We start from the raw sequence: 12490 nt of genomic DNA, 5'->3' as shown, positions 1-12490 counted from the left end.
TCATTTTCATGGTTTTTCCTGTGATCTGACCCCAACATATTCTATCAGCACTGTTTCCCTTTGTTTCTCTTTTGTAACTTAATATGGTAACCAAAGAACAACTTTTTTAGTTGTCTTTGCTGTTCTGTGGACATTTTATATACTACCCATCACTCCAAAACTATTTGTAAATTAGAAGAATACTAGAAAATGTGGAGTAGAAGAGGTGCAAAAACAATCTAACTCTCAGGGTCATACTGGCCAGGTGTGAAAGTATTAGTGTAAGTAAAGGAACCCAGATGTTACAGAGGACACTGAGAAAGTAATTAAAACTTACCAGCTGCTACTGGACCAATTACTAAAAAAGAAAAGAAAATATATTATTATTTTAAAAAAATATGTACTTAGCTCCTATTGAAAATCTACTTGGAACATTGGAAAAGGGACTTTTGGGAAACATGAAATCTTATATGAATATGTTTTACCTTATTAATTCAGTATTAACTGTTCTTTAATAACCTAAGGCCATTTTGATGAGTTATATGAGTAAAGTTACTTTTTCTAATGCAATAACTTTTTTTAAACATTCTTAATTGTCCAAGGGTCACAATCTTACAGGAAACTGGCTATCAGTTAAAGGTTAGTAACTTAGTTCCTTCTTCATTTACTTCTCTTTCAGCATTCTATCTCACTTTCAAAACTGTCACCATGTCAGCTCTCATCATGTTCCTTTTTGCAGTACAGAAAGTTTATAACTATCAACGTAAACACTTTTGTCATGATAATATTTCTCTATGTGTTTCTTTTTCTTTCTGATAATCTCTGGGGTTTAATCAGAATTTTAAATCTGACCTAAGTAGTAGCACAAATAAGACCTGTAAACCATGTAAGATAATGGTTCTTGCACATCTTTCAAGGGTGGAGAATAGGGTATAGTGAAAATCAGTTATAATAACAAATGAGAAATCCCAAGAGTTTCAATCTCCTGATCCTCTTCATTAGTCCTAAATCTTTCATGATAGTTAACTTTAGAGTAAACAAAATGGAGTTGAGGTTAGCCCCTCTTTCTTTTCTTATCAGTTTTTATGATAATTTAAAATTCCTTAGGAGCCAGCAATGATTATTTAGATTTCACTTATTTTGCTTTTCTTCCCATTTTAGTCTCTTACCTCATAATGTTTTTGGTCTATTCTTTACTTTTCATAAGATTATTATTTTAGGGTTTTTTTTTTTAAATCTGAGCTAAATTCTTCATTACTTTAGGGAATTTTTTTAATTGAATAGTTTATATTATGCCTGTCCTTTTTTTTCCTTTGCATCAATAGAGTTTTCACTTAAAATCATTAATTTTAGGACATGCAGAAAAATCTGAGGGCAAGATGGGAAAATATGCCACATAAGTTTGCATTAACAGAAGTGATTATAGCCCATGAGAGCATGAAACCTCAACCCTGTGGGAGTCCAAAGGATGCTAGAATTGCCAAACAATGGTGTTGAGGGTTTTGGAGGGGGTGGGGGGAACAAAAAACAAAACAAAACTCTAATCAACCTAACACAGAATTTAACTTCACCAAAACTCAATTACTAATCATATTCTTTATAGCAGAAGTAGAAAAGAATTCCTGAAACTATCTTCCCTTCTAAGAAGGCAACTGCAAATAAATATGATATATCAATTCCTCCATTGTTTTCTCCAGTAACCTTGGGAAAAGACAGAGGACAAAGCTTGAGGCATCAGTATACCCCCAACTTTATATAAATTTCAGGCAACAGAGTACATGCCAAACAATTACTGTTAGTTATGTTATTAAGAATCATTAATGTATCATTAATGTCTGGATATTAGTTTCTAGTGAGTATCAAATATTAATTTCTTATGGTCATTGTTGATAAGCATTGTTTATGAGTTTTGAGCTAATAGTGACTGTAAAGACTATTACAATAAAATACAGTTTCATTCTTTGCTCATTATTCATTTAGAAAAGAGTTGAAATATAGTCATTTGATGGAAGTGGCTGTCTTATATGAGGTAGAGGGAATATGGAGAGCTGCTGAAAGACAGGCAGCTGTTGAGTTTATATAGAAAATTTCATCCAAGTCAAAGTCATACCTCCACCTAGGGTCTTGAACAGAATTTGTCTTAATTCTAGTGCTCTTAATTATGGTAAGAACAGACAAAGGTTCTATAATCTGGTACAAATACCCAGCTCTCTCACAACACTTAGTGATTGCACTAGCTTATGTCAACTTTGAAACTCTTTATGACCACCAAAGAAAGGACTAAACTCCTAGAGGTACTTCAGAATCCTGTATCAAAGCCAAAAATATATAAGCATTGGGAATATAGTCAATGATATTGTATGGTGACAAACGGTAGTTGCACTTGTGGTGAGCATAGCATAGTGTACAGAGTTGTCCAGTCATTTTGTTGTATGCCTGAAATACCTGTAGAAATCATGTGTGTCCACTATACTTTAATCAAACAACAACCACCAACCAAACAAACAAACAAACAAAACCCAAAACAGACAAATAGATCCTCTCTGGAAAGATTACTTTGGAAGAGTAACTACTATGGTCTTTCGAGTAATTGAGTTGTCAAAGTCATCATCCTTTACTAACTAGAGCATGAAAAATTTAGTCTATTTTAGGTGGTATTGATAAAGATAGGAAAATATATACAATTCTTAGGAAATTTGGAGAAAAAATTCCACATTCATGGGTAATTTTTGAAAGTGTCTCTCTTGGAAATCATCCACTGAAAAGTATGCTAAAGTGGAACCTTTGAAGCCCTAGTAAGAGGAAAGAATCAGGTGTTGCCACATTTGAATTTTCACAATTTTCATATCCTTACTCTTGTGGCTGAGTCCTGGTTTCTCTGCTCTTTCTTGCCCTTCATCTTTAGATTTCCCTTGTAGCTTGGTTTTTTGGCAAAATATTTAAACTTGTTTTCCCTAATTATCTTTTTCTTTTTTTTAAACAGTCGTGGTTTAGGGTTTCCACTGATTTATACATAAATAAATCAGTTGTTCCAGTAATATGGAATAGGGACAATGAAAACATAAAATTTAAAGGCCCTAGAGGTTACACAGATTAAAGTTTTAGAGAAATTAAATGCTTTACCCAGAGCCACATATCTGGTTAAGTGTTCTGGTTGAGATCTGAACCTAGGTCTATCTGATTACTTTATTAACCATTGCAATATATTACCTTAGCATTTTTGTTTTTAATAATTTAATATCATGTATATGGTTTTATTTCATATTTAGAATTATTCCTTAGAGCATATCTCTTGAAATGGAAATATGAGTTTAAGAGATACTGCATTTCATTGTATCTTGCAATGTAATGTAAGTTTGCTTTCTAAAAGGTTCACATAAGTTTAAAAGGGATCAATGATGTATAAATATATATTTTTTACAAAAGCATTGCTGACATTGCTTTTCATATTTAAATTTTTCTTTTTATTAGGTGAAAAGTACTACCTCAGGGTCTTAATTTTCTATCATTTATTTATCTATTTACCTAGGGCATATATAGTTTCAAAATTCATTTGTAACTTAAAGAGATACTAGATAATGGGGAGGTAAAGGGGCTTGAAAACATGAATGTGAAACACTTTGCTTCAGGGAAATTTTTCTAAAGGACACTGGAATTAAGAAATAGATGAATAAAGAAAAGAGAAATAGATGAATAATAACTTACCAAGAGGTACTGGAGTAACTGGCAGAATAACATGAATAAAAATACATTAACCAGAGTTTTGGACCAAAAATATAGTTTTTGTCTTTTCTTTTTCCAAGGTATTAGCAAAGAGACCTTTGAGAGACACCAAACCTCCCCCAATAAAAACATCCACAGTAAAATAAGAGGGATTAGTATTTCTTTTGTGGTACAAGAATAGTTTCAGTCTGACTTAACTGGCTTTCGTATATTTCAATTTGGTGGAAAGATAGAGCAGGCTGGGACATATGCTTCTGCCATTCTTTTTCTTTCTCATCTAGTATAGAGGATTTAAATTTTGCAGAGAACTTTAAACAATAGCAAATTTGAATGCTAATTGTGGTTATTCTCTTTCCTTTCCTTACACCTTAGATATCTTCCTGATTTTTCCTTTATCCTCTGTTGGTATCTCTACATTTGTGATATCCCATTATATATCTTTCCTTTTGGCTATGTGGCAATTTTTATTTGTTATTAAAAGATATTTGAAATTGTTTTTAGAAAACAAAATATTTCTTTTATACTTAGTCTCTTAGTCAAATGTTTATTCTTTCTATTGATTAATTAATTGCCCAGCTAGTTACCAAGGGGGAGAGGAAATATTTATAAATACAAGCATTGAATGGAATTGGTCAAAGTTAGAAAAAATATTCTCCTTATTTTGGGATCCCAGCTTGTACCAGATTTATGAAAACAAAAGGAACTTACTGATAGGTACTGCTCCATGTGCTAAAATACAAATACAAATTATTAGTATAGGTTGACACTGATAATGAAATTGACATTGATAATAATCTTTTTTTTAAATTTATTTATTTGACAGACAGATCACAAGTGGGAAGAGAGGCAGGCAGAGACAGAGAGAGGGGGAAGCAGGCTCCCCACTGAGCAGAGAGCCCAGTGGGGCTCAATCCCAGAACCCTGGGATCATGACCTGAGCTGAAGGCAGAGGCTTTAACCCACTGAGCCACCCAGGTGCCCAGACATTGATAATAATCTTACTGAGACTGTTCCCAAACAAAATTTCCAAAATGAAAAGGGAAAGTAAACTCCAGAACTTTAATCTCTCTTTTTCAGTAGTAACATAGTAATTTTGAAAAAGTGGCAAAGGAGTGTTATTTTTCTCTTATCATCCAGTTTCTTTCAGAAAATTGAAATACCACAGAGCTGGAAAAGTCTCATTTCCCCATAAATTTTGCTTCCATTTTCATTCTACTCCTTTCCCTCATTGCTTACTCTTTCATGAGTTTTCCCTACTTTTATCTGTGATTTCTGCCTTATATTTAGTTGAAAATGTATTTTGTTGTTGAAAAGTCAGTAGAGGCAATCCAAAGAAGTTTTCATCTCACTCTTAATTATTTCTGTTTCTCAGTTTCATTTTCCAGATATTATTCAGTAATCCAAGAGGGAAGAAGTTGGTCAATGTGTAAGCAAAGATCAGTGCATAGGAATGGCACCGGCCCAGTTAAAAATGAGGATAAATCTGATTTTTCCTGCTTCTTTCCTCAGGCTATAGTATATGATCTCTTTTATGTCCTTATCATGAGTCTTTTTAAGTAGATAAAGTCTTGTTTTAAGTGGGACATTTTAACTTACTCTGAGAAAAAAAAAAATCAATCATGTTTATTTTTCCACCAATTTTTATGGTCTCTGTTTTATATAAAATCATAGATATTCTAGTAGGATTCTGAGTAGAGGGTATGGGAAATATAATGTTTATCTTTCTTTTGAAATGGGAACAGCTGCATTTAGGGGGAAAAAACCCACAGTGAGTGCATAACAGAAACAAAAAGGGAGTTTCTTAGAATTGCAAGTGTCTTAAAGTGGATACAGAAAACATGGCTGCCATTGATACTGTTCAATGACTGAAGATAAATATCTTCTCAATGACAACTAAAGCATGTATGTCAGACGGAAGAGCTCCATTTTTAGAAGAAGTGGGAGAAATGAACTACTTTTTCTTTGCATTCTCCCCAGTTTCTCTGAAGAAGGGTGTCAGGAATGTTTAAATTCATATGTAAATTCCCAGAGGGCAGTTATTTTCTTCAGTTTTGGTCCCTGCTGTATCCTCAGTGTTTGGCACAGAGTAGGCCCTCAATAATTAATTAATTAATTAATTAATTAATTAAGATCTCAATTAATTTAACTCTGCCAATTGAATTTTATTTCTGACATCTCCTACATTTAAAAATTTTCTACCAAAAAACCATTTATAAACCCTAGTAGTTACAACTAGTATTTTTTCCATAGGTGACAATTTACAACAAATGCTCAGAAGCATTATTTCTAATTCCAGGTCAGCTTTAGCCAGCTCAGGATTTGATTTGCCCTCCGTGGGTTTTTTCTACTTTCTAAAATAATTTCTCAGTTACTATAGAGGAAGTTATTTAATATAAAAACAAGAGATACAAACTTGAAAAATTTTGAATGTTAAGGTTTTTCATGTTCAGAAAAGGATATAACTAATGTTGGAACCAACGCCAGAATTGATGAATAGATATAGAACTTACTTGGCTCTTCTTGTCTTGCTGCAAAAAAGAAATCAAATGAGTGAGTGAGTGAAAGATTTCTGGATGAACAGCAGAGTTACTTCTCAAAATTAATTCTAGAAGTTTTGAAATAAGAGAGACCACCAGATGATGCACTTAGAATCAGTTCAATATGATTTGAGAATAAATATCTTCACATTGTTTTGCTAATGTCCCTTTTAATTTGGATCCCTTTTTGGAAAGAAAGGTTAAGAGATGGGAGATGCTATTTCTGGTTTCTCTCTGCTAATTCAAACTCTTCATCAACTAGTAAGATTTTTATGTTACTGACACTTTGTTTTTCTTCTTTACTATTCCTCTCTTCCCTTCACTTCTTTGGAATGATTTTATTGGTTTATCATGAGGATTGCTATGATTCTTGTTTTGCTAATTGCTGTTCCTTATGTTAATTTTAGAAAGTTTTCTCTTTTCCCTATAAACATACATATTGTAGGGTTGGGTGACTGTATTTCTCACCATTTGACTGGGATGGAGGCACTGCTGGACCTTTAGAGCCTGGATTTGAATCCCAATTTCTGCTGCTTATATTGTGGCATCATGGGCAAGTTACCTAGTCTCACTCTTTTATTCTCTTTGTAATAGGAATAACAATCCCTATCTGATATAATGTATATGCATATATAAAGTGCTGAGTACAGTGCCTTGTACATTGAATAAATATTAATAAAAAATAAAAATTATATAAAAATTAAAATTAAAATTAAATAAAAACTGAATAAATATTATTTATTATTATAGTACCACATTAAGTACCTATTAGTTTCAATTATAGCCTCTAAATGGACCTTGATAGTTGAAAATGGAACAAACTAATGGAAATAGGAATAGAGAAACAAGAAGTTAGAAGGTGAGAAATGCTGAAAATATTAATAAACTACAGAGTCAGAAATATAAATCTTAAGTCTTGGTGCATTCATACTAAAACAGAGCCCAAAATGGCTTCTAGATTCCATAAAAAACCAATGTTAACAATATAATTGAGAGAATTGAGAGAAACATGGAACTTACTCTTAGGTTTCTCAGGTCTTGCTTTAATAAAAAAGACAAACAAACAAATTAGTGTGGTTGTCTGATGAAACAGAAACAGATTTTCACTGGGCACCTGGGTGGCTCAGTTGGCTAAGCAACTGCCTTCAGCTCAGGTCATGATCCTGGAGTCCCAGGATCAAGTCCCACATCAGGCCCTCTGCTCATCAGGGAGCCGGCTTGTCCCTCTGCCTCTCGCCCCTTTCATGCTCTCTCTCTCTTTCAAATAATTAAAATCTTAGAAAAAAAAAAAAAAGAAAGAAACACATTTTCACTGATGTCATTCCAGTATGAGCATCACACACTGAACAGTAATGAAAAGGATGATTAAGCAGGGACCACTTTGCCATGGGAATGTTCTGGAAGGAAGAATCCAGAGCTAGTGATGGAACTCTCTTTTCCTTTTCCTTTCTAGATCCCTGACTGTGTGAAGTCGGGAAATGTGTCATATTCCAACCTATTTTAGTTGAGCTAATTTCTTGGTCCTCCTTTGTCAAAATTTACTTTTCCAATCTGCACCAATAATCTTTTTTTTTTTTTAAGATTTTATTTATTTGACAGACAGAGATCACAAGCAGGCAGAAAGGCAGGCAGCGAGAGGACGACGCAGGCTCCCCAATGAGCAGAGAGCCTGACATGGGACTCTATCCCAGGACCCTGGGTACATGACCAGAGCCGAAGGCAGAGGCTTTAACTCACTGAGCCACCCAAGCGCCCCTCAACTGATAATCTTAATCTTTGTAGTCCTCACCAAGATTCTTTACTTATACTCCCTTCAGTGAGAGTGGCTTTATTTTCTCTTCATCAAATCCCACACTTAGCATGGCCTCTGCAAGAGCAGTCATTTAACAAATGTTTCACCCGAATCAAGGAAAAAATCACCCTACTGTATGTAGCCAGCATCAGAATGTTCCTCCTTTCCCTCTGTTCTCTTCAAGCACCCATTAAGAAGATTTTGAGCCTTATAGGTGAAACAGGTATGGGGTATATGAAGGCATGCAGAGATCTCTGCTACAAGATGCATGAGGGGGAGCAAAAGAGATTGCAGGGAGAGTGGTGAACATATGACATTCTGTGCCTAAGTCCTGGATAACTTTTAGCTATAAGATTTTGAAAACTTGATCGTCTAGGAAAAATGATTTCAAAGTTATAAGGAGTGGTTTTTTAAAATAATCTAGGAAGAAGTGAAATAAGTAATATACTTTTGGGGCAGCTTAGTACACTTGGGGCAGCTTTTTTGGTTCTAGAGAATCACTAGAAAGAGCCAGGTGTGACAAAGCAAAGCAGAGATGAGATGACAAAGTAAGATTTAAAAGGAAGTATCTGATACACTATGACTCTGAGAAATCAAACTACATGTAAGAATGAGAAAACACACAAAGAAGAAAATTATTGTTTTCTAAGTATGAATTTGGGTTGCATTAATGGTGAAAACTGTTCCTTGACTGTGGAAGAATATGTGTGCGTATGTGTATTCTTTTTTTTTTTTTTAATTTTTTATTTTTTATAAACATATATTTTTATCCCCAGGGATACAGGTCTGTGAATCACCAGGTTTACACACTTCACAGCACTCACCAAATCACATACCCTCCCCAATGTCCATAATCCCTCCCCTTCTCCCAAACCCCCTCCCCCCGGCAACCCTCAGTTTGTTTTGTGAGATTAAGAGTCACTTATGGTTTGTCTCCCTCCCAATCCCATCTTGTTTCATTTATTCTTCTTCTACCCACTTAAGCCTCCATGTTGCATCACCACTTCCTCATATCAGGGAGATCATATGATAGTTGTCTTTCTCTGCTTGACTTATTTCGCTAAGCATGATACGCTTAGTTCCATCCATGTTGTTGCAAATGGCAAGATTTCATTTCTTTTGATGGCTGCATAGTATTCCATTGTGTATATATACCACATCTTCTTGATCCATTCATCTGTTGATGGACATCTAGGTTCTTTCCATAGTTTGGCTATTGTGGACATTGCTGCTATAAACATTCGGGTGCATGTGTCCCTTTGGATCACTACATTTGTATCTTTAGGGTAAATACCCAATAGTGCAATTGCTGGGTCATAGGGCGGTTCTATTTTCAACATTTTGAGGAACCTCCATGCTGTTTTCCAGAGTGGCTGCACCAGCTTGCATTCCCACCAACAGTGTAGGAGGGTTCCCCTTTCTCCGCATCCTCGCCAGCATCTGTCATTTCCTGACTTGTTGATTTTAGCCATTCTGACTGGTATGAGGTGATATCTCATTGTGGTTTTGATTTGTATTTCCCTGATGCCGAGTGATATGGAGCACTTTTTCATGTGTCTGTTCGCCATCTGGATGTCTTCTTTGCAGAAATGTCTGTTCATGTCTTCTGCCCATTTCTTGATTGGATTATTTGTTCTTTGGGTGTTGAGTTTGCTAAGTTCTTTATAGATTCTGGACACTAGTCCTTTATCTGATATGTCGTTTGCAAATATCTTCTCCCATTCTGTCAGTTGTCTTTTGATTTTGTTAACTGTTTCCTTTGCTGTGCAAAAGCTTTTGATCTTGATGAAATCCCAGTAGTTCATTTTTTTCCCCTTGCTTCCCTTGCCTTTTGCGTTGTTCCTAGGAAGATGTTGCTGCGGCAGAGGTCGAAGAGGTTGCTGCCCGTGTTCTCCTCAAGGATTTTGATGGATTCCTTTCGTACATTGAGGTCCTTCATCCCATTTTGAGTCTATTTTTGTGTGTGGTGGTAAAGGAAATGGTCCAATTTCATTTTTCTGCATGTGGCTGTCCAATTTTCCCAGCACCATTTATTGAAAAGGCTGTCTTTTTTTTTCCATTGGACATTCTTTCCTGCTTTGTCGAAGATTAGTTGACCATAGATTTGAGGGTCTATTTCTGGGCTCTCTATTCTGTTCCATTGATCTATGTGTCTGTTTTTGTGCCAGTACCATGCTGTCTTGATGATGACAGCTTTGTAATAGAGCTTGAAGTCCGGAATTGTGATGCCACCAACGTTGGCTTTCTTTTTCAATATCCCTTTGGCTATTCGAAGTCTTTTCTGGTTCCATATAAATTTTAGAATTATTTGTTCCATTTCTTTGAAAAAGATGGATGGTACTTTGATAGGAATTGCATTAAATGTGTAGATTGCTTTAGGTAGCATAGACATTTTCACAATATTTATTCTTCCAATCCAGGAGCATGGAACATTTTTCCATTTCTTTGTGTCTTCCTCAATTTCTTTCATGAGTACTTTATAGTTTTCTGAGTATAGATTCTGTGTCTCTTTGGTTAGGTTTATTCCTAGGTATCTTATGATTTTGGATGCAATTGTAAATGGGATTGACTCCTTAATATCTCTTTCTTCTGTCTTGCTGTTGGTGTAGAGAAATGCAACTGATTTCTGTGCATTGATTTTATATCCTGACACTTTACTGAATTCCTGTATAAGTTCTAGCAGTTTTGGAGTGGAGTCTTTTGGGTTTTCCACATATAGTATCATATCATCTGCGAAGAGTGATAATTTGACTTCTTCTTTGCCGATTTGGATGCCTTTAATTTCCTTTTGTTGTCTGATTGCTGAGGCTAGGACCTCTAGTACGATGTTGAATAGCAGTGGTGATAATGGACATCCCTGCCGTGTTCCTGACCTTAGCGGAAAAGCTTTCAGTTTTTCTCCATTGAGAATGATATTTGCGGTGGGTTTTTCATAGATGGCTTTGATGATATTGAGGTATGTGCCCTCTATCCCTACACTTTGAAGAGTTTTTGATCAGGAAGGGATGTTGTACTTTGTCAAATGCTTTTTTCAGCATCTATTGAGAGTATCATATGGTTCTTGTTCTTTCTTTTATTGATGTGTTGTATCACATTGACTGATTTGCGGATGTTGAACCAACCTTGCAGCCCTGGAATAAATCCCACTTGGTCGTGGTGAATAATCTTTTTAATGTACTGTTGAATCCTATTGGCTAGTATTTTGTTGAGTATTTTCGCATCTGTGTTCATCAAGGATATCGGTCTATAGCTCTCTTTTTTGGTGGGATCCTTGTCTGGTTTTGGGATCAAGGTGATGCTGGCCTCATAAAATGAGTTTGGAAGTTTTTCCTTCCATTTCTATTTTTTGGAACAGTTTCAGGAGAATAGGAATTAGTTCTTCTTTAAATGTTTGGTAGAATTCCCCCGGGAAGCCATCTGGCCCTGGGCTTTTGTTTGTTTGGAGATTTTTAATGACTGTTTCAATCTCCTTACTGGTTATGGGTCTGTTCAGGCTTTCTATTTCTTCCTGGTTCAGTTGTGGTAGTTTATATGTTTCTAGGAATGCATCCATTTCTTCCAGATTGTCAAATTTATTGCCGTAGAGTTGCTCATAGTATGTTCTTATAATAGTTTGTATTTCTTTGGTGTTAGTTGTGATCTCTCCTCTTTCATTCATGATTTTATTTATTTGGGTCCTTTCTCTTTTCTTTTTGATAAGTCGGGCCAGGGGTTTATCAATTTTATTAATTCTTTCAAAGAACCAGCTCCTAGTTTCGTTGATTTGTTCTATTGTTTTTTTGGTTTCTATTTCATTGATCTGCTCTGATCTTTATGATTTCTCTTCTCCTGCTGGGCTTAGGGTTTCTTTCTTGTTCTTTCTCAAGATCCTTTAGGTGTAGGGTTAGGTTGTGTACCTGAGACCTTTCTTGTTTCTTGAGAAAGGCTTGTACCGCTATATATTTTCCTCTCAGGACTGCCTTTGTTGTGTCCCACAGATTTTGAACCGTTGTATTTTCATTATCATTTGTTTCCATGATTTTTTTCAATTCTTCTTTAATTTCCCGTTTGACCCATTCATTCTTTAGAAGGATACTGTTTAGTCTCCATGTATTTGGGTTCTTCCCAAACTTCCTTTTGTGGTTGAGTTCTAGCTTTAGAGCATTGTGGTCTGAAAATATGCAGGGAATGATCCCAATCTTTTGATACCGGTTGAGTCCTGATTTAGGACCGAGGATGTGATCTATTCTGGAGAATGTTCCATGTGCACTAGAGAAGAATGTGTATTCTGTTGCTTTGGGATGAAATATTCTGAATATATCTGTGATGTCCATCTGGTCCAGTGTGTCATTTAAGGCCTTTATTTCCTTGCTGATCTTTTGCTTGGATGACCTGTCCATTTCAGTGAGGGGAGTGTTAAAGTCCCCTACTATTATTGTATTATTGTTGATGAGTTTCTTTGATTTTGTTATTAATTGGT

At 35.3% G+C, this 12490-nt stretch overlaps 1 long non-coding RNA gene across 1 annotated transcript in view; it reads right to left on the bottom strand.

Annotated features, from left to right (window-relative positions):
• Window positions 1–316: 316 nt before the first annotated feature.
• Window positions 317–12490, bottom strand: part of LOC123393308 — a 38400-nt gene continuing 26226 nt past the window's right edge. The window contains exons 5-9 of the long non-coding RNA XR_006608055.1: window positions 7260–7280; window positions 6213–6230; window positions 4411–4431; window positions 3685–3702; window positions 317–337 (exon numbers count right to left, since the gene is read on the bottom strand). This is a non-coding gene — a long non-coding RNA (uncharacterized LOC123393308). The remainder of the gene's footprint in view (window positions 338–3684; window positions 3703–4410; window positions 4432–6212; window positions 6231–7259; window positions 7281–12490) is intronic.

This window comes from Mustela putorius, unplaced genomic scaffold (assembly GCF_011764305.1).
Source record: "Mustela putorius furo isolate JIRA1106 unplaced genomic scaffold, ASM1176430v1.1 tig00000799_pilon_pilon_pilon, whole genome shotgun sequence".
NCBI lineage: Eukaryota > Metazoa > Chordata > Mammalia > Carnivora > Mustelidae > Mustela > Mustela putorius.
This window is presented reverse-complemented; position numbering and strand designations above follow the sequence as displayed.